A 10,482-nucleotide genomic window follows, 5' to 3' on the forward strand; every position below is an offset into this window, starting at 1 on the left:
GTGGCCAAAGGACTGGAGTTTCAGCTTTAGCATCAGTCCTTCCAAAGAAATCCCAGGACTGATCTCCTTCAAAATGGACTGGTTGGATCTCCTTGCAGTCCAAGGGACTCTCAAGAGTCTTCTCCAACACCACACTTCAAAAGCATCAATTCTTCGGCGCTCAGCTCTCTTTATAGTCCAACTCTCACATCCATACATGACTACTGGAAAAACCATAGCCTTGACTAGACGGACCTTTGTTGGCAAAGTAATGTCTCTGCTTTTAAATATGCTATCTAGGTTAGTCATAACTTTCCTTCCAAGGAGTAAGTGTCTTTTAATTTCATGGCTGCAATCACCATCTGCAGTGATTTTGGAGCCCCCCAAAATAAAGTCTGACACTGTTTCCACTGTTTCCCCATCTATTTGCCATGAAGTGATGGGTAAATGGATTAGTATTTTATTAAACAGCAGGAGACAGTAGTCTTGGACAAACATCTTTAAAATTCTGCCTACCACCTTGAACGGCAGGATACAGGTGCAACCTAGTTAACTTCTCCATATACACCAAAGATTAAAGCTGAACTAGGGAGGGATAATCAGCAAATCTTTTCCTATTCACACAGGGGAAGGATGTGAGCCCATAGCAGTTACTGGTCCCTGAAGACTCCTGGGAACTGTGGTTGGATCTCCCTACTCTGGAAATAGGTTAAGTTTCTTATTTTGGTCCCAGTTCAGGGGGTAGTTCCCAAGTCTATTTTCCCTCTTAGGTCTGGAAGATGTTGCTTCCTCATCATGCCCCTTGCCCATTTCTGAGGAAGCCAAATATGTCATTTTGGGTGGCTAAGCAGCTTTCACTACTTGTTTCCTTGTTGCAGAATGTTAGGGGCCCAAGGTCTGCTTACCTTTCAAATCATCACAGTCTCTTAGTCCAGGCCATAGCCTAGGGACTGTAGCCTGAAGACTTCACTGATATGCTAAAAAGCCTTTGTGTGTTTTTGTTGTGGGTTTTGGAATGCACAGTGTTTTCTCTATTTCATTCTATTCCATGCCACCTGCCAAAAGTCACACCCATAATTCTTTCAAGCTATGTTTCTCTCTTCAGCTATTTGTTGTTCCATTGATCAGTCGTGTCTGACTGTTTGTGACCCCATGGACTGCAGCATACCAGGCTTCTCTGTCCATCATCTCCCAGAGCTTGCTCAAACTCATGTCCATTGAGCCGGTGATGCCATCCAAGCATCTCATCCTCTGTGATCCCCTTCTCCTCCTTCCCTCAATCTTTCCCAGCATCAGGGTATTTTCTAATGAGTTGGCTCTTCACATCAGGTAGCCAAAGTATTGGAGTTTCAGTTTCAGCATCAGTCCTTCCAGTGAATATTCAGGATTGATTTCCTTTAAGATTGACTGGTTTGATCTCCTTGCAGTCCAGGGAACTCTCAAGAGTCTTCTCCAACACCACAGTTCAAAAGCATCAGTTCTTGGGGACTTAGCCTTCTTTATGGTCAAACTCTCACATCCATACATGACTATTGGGAAAACCATAGCTTTGACTATATGAATCTTTGTTGGCAAAGTAATATATATGTTATACATATGTTAGCTCTTCAGCTATAATTACTGCTAATTTGGGCTTTCCTGGGCTGTTGTGGGAACATGCCCATAAGCTTTCCAGGAGTCCTTTTGTTTAGCAGTGTGAATTGTTTAGGTGGGCATCCTGCTTGAAGGCAGAGGGAAGACCCTTTGATTGCTCCAGTTTCTATTAAGGATGAAGATCTCAGAAAGGAGTTGCCTGGAACCTGTCAAGGGGATGCTTTCCCTTTGCTGCTCTGCTCTCCTGCCATCAGTATAGACACAGAATCACAGTGATCACTTAGAGCTCCTTAAGAAGCCCAGGGATGGTCCTGCTGCATGCTGGCCATCAACAACATTCACCATTATCCTTTGTCATCAGATGAAACCTCTAAACCAGGTCCTGCCTTTTCCTTCACTCTTCTAGGCTCTCGCTTGCATTCCAAAAGCCTTGCCACCTGGCCTGGAAACCAAAGTGTGTGGGAGACCCCTGAAAGAAGATACCTGTTACCAAGTACATGCCTCAGCTACTGCCGACACCTGGAAAACACCACAAAAACTAAAGCAAGTGTGTAAATCCAGGCAAGTGAGAGAAGCTGTGTCAGACCGTCTCATGCTGGGAGTTCCTGAGTTCTCAGGTCAAGGAGCCCCAGCAATTGTCTGTTATTGTGCAAATCTGCCCAGTGTCTGCCACATGCTTAGCAAAAGCATGGTTTTCAATGGCAGTCAATGCTGGCAGGCAGTCACTATATCTGAAAACTCTTCTGCTGGGGATGGCAAATACCTCCACAAATCACTTCATGCTGATCTCTACACTAAATCCATCAGTGATATTTCTATTATGGAGAGCAGTTAAAAATACAGGGTTAATTCTGAAGATTTGGATTAACTCTAAGTACCATATCTATGCTCTGGGTAGTTACTACTTGGTGAATGCAAACATATATCTATCTCTTTAGGGTGATTTAAGCTTTGGTTCCCAAACCAGGCATGTTACCAAAAAGTATGCGTTGCGGGGAGGTCTGGCTGTTTGCCTCTCAAAAGCCAGTAAACAGGCCAGGTTGTGGAAAGGAAAGTTTGCTTTATTTCAGATGCCGGCAACTGGGGAGGAGGGTGATGTACATCTGTTCAAAGGCCGACTCCCCTCCACTCCTGACAAGCAGGGGGTGAGAGTTTTTATAGACAAAGTGTGTGCGTGGGGAGTTACATGCAGAAACAGTACACTCATCTTCCAATTATCATCAATAGTCTGACTAGCATCATCTTGGTTGTTTTAGGTACAGTTAATCTTCAGTTCCGGGGCGCATTTGTTCCCATTTCTTTGCCGTCAATTCTCGGAATTGTGGTAGCTCAAGTCCTGGGTACAGTCTGGGTCATCATGTCATTAACTTTTCCACCTGGGGGTTTAGTTCACAGGATATGGCTCAGAATATTATCTACAGCCCTTGAGAAAGAACTAAATGTCCTCAACTATGCTTAATGATTACATTATTATTATTTAGTCTCCTTAGACTGTTTTCCTTTGTTTCATCATTTCTCACTTCTCTGATTAAACTTATTCTTTGATTAAAGTTTTTTTACAGGCAAAAAGCAGGCAGACAACATGGTGGGGGTTGGGGGGTGGCAAGGACTATATAGTCTGCCGTTTCAGGCAGAATAACATTTTAAAATTATACATCATCAGACACAGTGACAGAAGATTCTGATCTTGTAGTCTTTGGTGGTGCCTAGAATCATGTGTTTTAAAAAATAAATAAAATCATGTGTTTAAAAAATAAATAAAACCTTTTAAGATACTGTAAATCAGCTATACCCCAATAAACAAAATTTTTTAAACTCACAAAGGAGAAATCAGATGAGTTTCAATAAATAACTGGAACTTTGTTAAAAAAAAAAAAAAAGGACAAAACTCTTAGGCATAATAGTTATGTACAGTTAGTGGCTATAAGAAAGTATCCCTGTATTTCAGTGGCTTTATGGTAGCTCAGCTGGTAGAGAATCCACCTGCAAGGCAGAAGACCCTGGTTTGATTCCCGGGTCAGGAAGTACTCCTGGTGAAGGGATAGGCTACCCACTCCAGTATTCTTGGGCTTCACTTAAGAATCTTCCTGTAATGTGGGAGATCTGGATTTGATTCCTGAGTCTGGAAGATCCCTTGGAGGAAGGCATGGTAACCCACTCCAATTCACAATCTAGAAAGAAGACTATATTTCAATGTAAACATGAATGAATTTAATTTTGCACTTTCTAAACAAAAATAATCTACTTTGTGATTTTAGATTTTAAGCACAAATTGAAAACTCCAGTAGTCATGGGCAATGACAGCATTGGAGTAACCCAAACTGTGCTTCTTCTTTACAAACATTACGTAGTCATGGTCTATTTTGAATTAGTATTTAAACGCAGGCATCTGTCATACTCCAGGGTTTTGGAGAAATAAGATATATCCTAAGATAGTTTCATCAGTTCTAAACTGTGAAAAATTTATTCTTGAAAAGAATATGTGGAGCTGAGTCTACATGTGTTGGGTCTGACCACAAACTTCAAGTTCTCGGAATTAACTTCTGCATAGAATATAGTGTTTCTCAAAGGGTTGGTTATGAAAAGCATGTTCATTTGAAACTTCCATATGTATTATTAAAACTCAGCAATAATCACAGCAATAGTTCAGAACTTAGACCAACAAAAGAGTTATTTTCTTTTCTTGTTTAGACTTGCCAGGGAACATGTGTGTGTGCTAAGTTGCTTCAGTTGTGTCTGACTCTTTGTGATCCCATGGATGGTAGCCCACCAGGCTCCTCTCTCCATGGGATTCTCCAGGCAAGAATACTAGCGGGCGTTGCCATTCCCTCCTCCAGGGGATCTTCCCAACCCAGGATCAAACCTGTATCTCCAATTCTCCTGCATTGGCAGGCAGGTTCTCTACCACTAGCGCAACCTGGGAAGCCCAAGTGATACTGTAAAAGATCAGTTACATGTGGGTTTCATGACTGTGTTTAAATTCTGTCCAAGTAAAGCCTGCACTTTACAGCTTGGGCTGACTGCTTCTACTGCCCTACTCTTGGTATACTAGCCCATCTTCTCTGCTTTTATGTACTTTCTCTACTTTGCAACTTCCGCTTCTCATGGTTTCGGCTTCCTCATAACTTAGATGACACGAGATCCTTCCAGGTGGTCTTACCTTCCCACTTCAGCTCTTCTGTTTCCTTTTCCAATAACCCAGAACTCCCTAGTTCAAATCCCTGGAAGAGAAATCCTTATTTGGCCAATTCTTCTTTTCCAGAGCAGACCATATCATGGGCTTTTGACTAGTTTGATGCTATTGGGTCAGGGACTTCTGTTTGGTCCCTTAAAGAGGGTGGGGCCACCTGATTCAAATCATGGCTGCCTGGAAGGTGCTCAGGGCAATGCAGATTTGGAGTCTGGCATGTGCAATGCCAAGAAAGGTAAACACACATAGAAATACCAAAGGCAAGGTAAGCATTCTTTTAAGAATGGTGGAGGCACACTGGATGAAGACTCAGGTGAATTGGGGGTTAAATCTCCTCTCTGCTAAGTCTGAAATTTTGTCATCCTGAGTTTGCATAGAGTGTAACAGTGTTTTCTTTAGGAGGAACATACAAGTAATAGAATTCTCAGTTATAGAAATGGCTGAAAGGAATAAGGGTTGACCCCTCACCCCCATAACAAGTCTAGCTGTGGGTGGCTGCTGGCACCAGTTCAGAGCCAGCTTCTCAGAGTCTCTTGGCTTTTCTCCTACACTTCTTGCATCATGTTGCACAATAGTTCTTGCAGCTACAGACATCCTGTCCCTTTCCAGGTACAGAGGAAGAGAAAGTGGTGATGGACTCACATCTGTACCTCTTGTCAGGAAAAGCAAAAGGCTTCCCAGAATCCCCGCCAATGTCTCATTGGCCAGTAAGGGTGCAGAGCCACCCCAGCCGTTGTGGAGGCTAGGATGGGGGTGTTTGTCACGGCTGAATGCATGGCCTCCCAGAACAGAACTCCAATAGCAGTAGGAAGGAGGGGGACTGGGTATGAGGAAGGGGTGGGGTGGGGTGCAATCACAAAGAGGTTAATTTGATCTAATTCCTTACAGGGTGGTTCTGAGTGTCAAGTATATGTGAAATATGCAATGGGGGCTTTTCAAAATGAATACTGGCAACTTCCCCACACGGTCATGCTATATTATATGTCCGATTTCTTAAAGACAGACCCCCCCACCCCCAACCCTGCCACTGCCACACCCTTTATCACCTTACCTTGAGATCTGCCAAAGGAAACTGAACATGGCTTGACCTTACCCTCCAACCTTGTCTCTCCCCATCCTTCCTGGTGCTCACCTCGTTCCCATGACAGCACTGACTTCCCTCCAAGGGTTGTGAGTTCACCATGACTTTTCTCACCCCAGACCTTTGCTTTCGTATTTCTCTTCTTGCGGAACAGACTTCCTCCTTTCTGTTACCATTTCAGAGAAATCCACCCTGACTCCCAATCTTTGAGAAAAAAAAAAAAAAATCCCCCTTTTGTACTTTCCAAGCACCAAGCAGACTCTTCATTCAAGCATAGTCTATAGACTCTTCATTCCATTTATCTGTTTAATGGTGTAATATTCAAAGGAATGGGTGCTAAAGCCCGACTGACCTCAGCTAACCTCTTCCTAGCTGTGTGGTCCTGGGGCAGGTTCCTTTGCCTCTATTTTTCTCCTCTGTAAAATGGCGATATGGGATTGTGAGGTGGATTAAATGTATTAGGTGCTAAGAACAGTGGTCTGTGCATAAATGGGCACTTACTACATGAGAGTTAAACAAATCAAAGAAATAACATGCATTTCCTCCACCCATCTGATACCCTCAAAAGACAGTGCCTAACTCTGTTTAAGACAGTGCCTAACTCCGTTCTTTCACTACAGCAGCTGGCACAGTGCTGGGCCAAGTCATCACTGTTGCCATTCTAATGGCTCTTTTATACCAAGTGGGTCTGAAGTATTTGTTGACTGAACATGTCAATGAATAACCAAGTGATGTTCTGCATGGGGGAGAAGGTGAAAGTGGCTCAGCAGTGTCCAACTCTTTGGGATCCCATGGACTGCAGGCGGCCAGGCTCCTCTGTCCATGGAATTCTCCAGGCAAAAATACTGGAGTGGGTAGCCATTCCCTTCTCCAGAAAGAAGCAACAAGCGGAAGTCTCTGGCCGAGTAGGGAGCTGAAATCTGAACCCGCTCGTGGGGTCTGTTAGAACAGAGTTCGCTGTGACAAAGCATGCGTCCCGCATGGCCCCATCTCCCAGCACGTCCTCCTCTGCTTCCTAGCCAAGAGACGCAAGGATCGCCCCGGGTGGACGGCCAGGTCTCAGGCCACCCAGGAAATGGAAGCGAGCCTGTCTGCGTGAGGACCACAGCGCATGCGCCCACGCACTTGTGATGCCGCAGCTCTGCCGGGGTTGATGTCTCGCTCGCTGACCCGGCCACCCTGGGGACAGCTGCTTTCCCCAGCCAGCCGTGAGCTCTGGCCCCGGTCACCCCTCCGGCGTTCTGACTCTCTCTGAAGAGGGTTTTTTCCAAACCCTGAAGTGCGGCAGTTTTATGGGCCAGCTGCACTGCGTTCCCCTTTCAGAGTCAACCAAGACTGTTAAATCACAGGAAAAGGCCGTCCAAGTTGCTCTGCGGGGACTCAGTCCGGCAACCGGCTGCTTTCCTCACTCTCCTCCAGCGCCCGTTCTCAGAGGAGCCGTTAGAAACCCAGCAAAGGAGACCTAGGTCACCCCGGCTGCCTTCCAGGGCCTGATACTCGCCTGCCTCTGAAGCCTTTGTTGAGCCCTGGCCATTTCCCGTGGCCTCTGGGCCCCCCAGCACACAGGTTAACGTGCAGCCCCTGTCCTCCGTGCACCACTTGTTTTTCTGTTTCTGTTTGGTGAATGGTCTCAGGGCTTCTCCCTTTCCTGCTCCACCCCAGCTGGAAGCCTCTTTATTAGCAGTTTGTTTGCAAGCTCATGGTGGTCTGTGAACTTGTCTGAAATTTCCTGGAAGGGAAACAACTGCTGCAGCCAGAACGTGAGCCCCAGAGGAACATCCTGGCCGTCTCTCTTCAGACAATGCTCATCCATGCTCTCTGGCCATCCGTCCTTCCTTCGCCCTACACGCCACACACCTTGAGAACATTGCCGCCCTCCGTTAAAAGTCTTCCAGAGATCCTGACAAGGGAGAGAAGATTTCTTCCCCTAAAAATGTGCAGCATGTGATGGTGCCTCTTACGTGATGGGTGTTGCCTTCCATGAGGTTCCTTAAGGAGAAATTAAGGAATAATTCCAGGTCAGCCACTAAGAAGCTTTCTAAAACAATTTTACTGAAGTAGAGTTGATTTACAATGTTGTGTTTAGTTTCTGCTGTCCAGCAAAATGATTCAGTTATATGGATATACATTCTTTTTCATATTCTTCCCCATTATAATGTATCATGAGTACATCATTTATCCTGAGTACATCATGAGAAATGCTGGGCTGGATGAAACACAAGCTGGAATCAAGATTGCTGGGAGAAATATCAATAATCTCAGATATGCAGATGACACCACCCTTATGGCAGAAAGCAAAGAGGAGCTTGATGAAGGTGAAAGAGGAAAGTGAAAATACTGACTTAAAACTCAGTATTCAAAAAACTAAGATCATGGCATCCTGTCCCATCACTTCAAGGCAAATAGATAGGGAAACAATGGAAACAGTGACAGACTTTATTTTCTTGGGCTCCAAAATCACTGCAGATGGTGACTGCAGCCATGAAATTAAAAGATGCTTGCTCCTTGGAAGAAAAGCTATGGCCAACCTAGACAGCATATTAAAAAGCTGAGACATTACATTGCCAACAAATGTCTGTCTAGTAAAGCTATGGTTTTTCCAGTGGTCATGTATGGATGTGAGAGGTGGACCATAAAGAAGGCTGAGCACCAAACAATTGATGCCTTTGAACTGTGATTTGGAGAAGACTCTTGAGAGTCTCTTGGACTGCAAGGAGATCAAAGCAGTCAATTCTAAAGGAATTCAGCCCTGAATATTCATTGGTGGGACTGAAGCTGAAGCTTCAATTATTTGGCCACCTGATTCGAAGAGCCAACTCATTAGAAAAGACCCTGATGCTGGGAAAGATTGAAGGCAGGAGAAGAAGGGGCAACAGAAGACAAGATGATTGGATGGCATCACCGACTCAGTGGACACGAGTTTGAGCAAGCTCTGGGAGATGGTGAAAGACAGGGAATCCTGGTGTGCTGCCATCCATGGGGTTGCAAAGAGTCGTACACGACTGAGCAACTGAACACAGCAAAGTGACTCAGTTATACAGATATACATTCTTTTTCATATTCTTTCCCATTATGATTTATCACAGGTTACTGAATATATAGCTCCCTGTGCTATACAGTAGGACCTTGTTTTTATTCATCCTTTATATGATAGTTTGCATCTGCTAATCCCAAACTTCCAATCCTTCCATCCCCCAGTCCCTCCCCCTGGGCAACCACAAGTCGGTTCTCTATGCCTGTGGGGATGTTTTTGTTTTGTAGGTATGTTCATTTGTGTCGTATTTTAGATTCCACTTGTCAGTTCAGTTCAGCCACTCAGGTGTGTCCGACTCTTTGTGACTCCATGAACTGCAGCACGCCAGGCCTCCCTATCCATCGCCAACTCCTGGAGTTTACTCCAACTCATGTCCATTGAGTCGGTGATGCCATCCAACCATCTCATCTTCTGTCATCTCCTTCTCCTCCTGCCTTCAATCTTTCCCAGCATCAGGGTCTTTTCAAATGAGTCAGTTCTGTGTCAGGTGGCCAAAGTATTGGAGTTTCAGCTTCAACATCAGTCCTTCCAATGAATATTCAGGACTGATTTCCTTTAGGATGGACTGTTTTGATCTCCTTGCAGTCCAGGGGACTCTCAAGAGTCTTCTCCAACACCACAGTTCAAAAGCATCAATTCTTCTGCACTCAGCTTTCTTTATAGTCCAACTCTCACATCCATACATGACTACTGGAAAAACCATAGCTTTGAGTAGGTGGACATTTGTTGGCAAAGTAATGTCTCTGCTTTTGAATATGCTGTCTAGGTTGGTCATAACTTTTCTTCCAGGGAGCAAGCGTCTTAATTTCATGGCTGCAATCACCATCTGCAGTAATTTTGAAGTCCAAAAAAATAAAGTCTGTCACTGTTCCCATTGTTTCCCCCGTCTATTTGCCAGGAAGCGATGGGACCAGATGCCGTGATCTTAGTTTTCTGAATGTTAAGTTTTGAGCCAACTTTTTCACTCTCCTCTTTCACCTTCATCAAGAGGCTCTTTAGTTCTTTTGCTTTGTGCCATAAGGGTGGTGTCATCTGCATATCTGAGGTTATTGATATTTCTCCTGGCAATCCTGATTCCAGCTTGTGCTTCATCCAGCCCAGCATTTCTCATGATGTACTCTGCATGTAAGTTAAATAAGCAGGGTGACAATATACAGCTTTGACATACTCTTTTCCTTATTTGGAACCAGTCTGTTGTTCCATGTCCAGTTCTAACTATTGCTTCTTGACCTGCATACGGATTTCTCAAGAGGAAGGTCAGGTGATCTGGTATCCCCAGCTCTAAGATTTTTCCATAGTTTGTTGTGGTCCACATAGTCAAAGGCTTTGGCATGGTCAATAAAGCAGAAGTAGATTCCACTTGTAAGTGATACCATATGGTATTTTTCTTTCTGTTTCTGACTCATTCATTTAGTATGATCATCTCTAGGTCCATCAATGTTGCTGCAAAAACTTTTTGCTGTTTGTCTTCTTATTAAGCAAAATTCCCCGCCCCACTGATGTCTGATTGTGAGAACCTAGTCATTGACTGAGGATGGGGACAGAAGAATAACAATGACAAAGAATAACATTGATAAAGAATTTCTTCACCTCCTCATTTTCTTG

At 44.4% G+C, this 10,482-nt stretch overlaps 1 long non-coding RNA gene across 1 annotated transcript; it reads right to left on the reverse strand.

Annotated features, from left to right (window-relative positions):
• Positions 1-2,621: 2,621 nt before the first annotated feature.
• LOC104998570 lies at positions 2,622-5,897 on the reverse strand. Its single transcript, XR_826482.1, has 3 exons — positions 5,814-5,897; positions 4,733-4,793; positions 2,622-2,948 (listed from the first exon to the last, which is right to left on the reverse strand). It is a non-coding gene; the product is annotated as an uncharacterized LOC104998570 (long non-coding RNA).
• Between the last annotated feature and the right edge of the window lie 4,585 nt (positions 5,898-10,482).

The sequence above is a fragment of the Bison bison genome, unplaced genomic scaffold (genome assembly GCF_000754665.1).
Source record: "Bison bison bison isolate TAMUID 2011002044 unplaced genomic scaffold, Bison_UMD1.0 scf7180017864331, whole genome shotgun sequence".
NCBI lineage: Eukaryota > Metazoa > Chordata > Mammalia > Artiodactyla > Bovidae > Bison > Bison bison.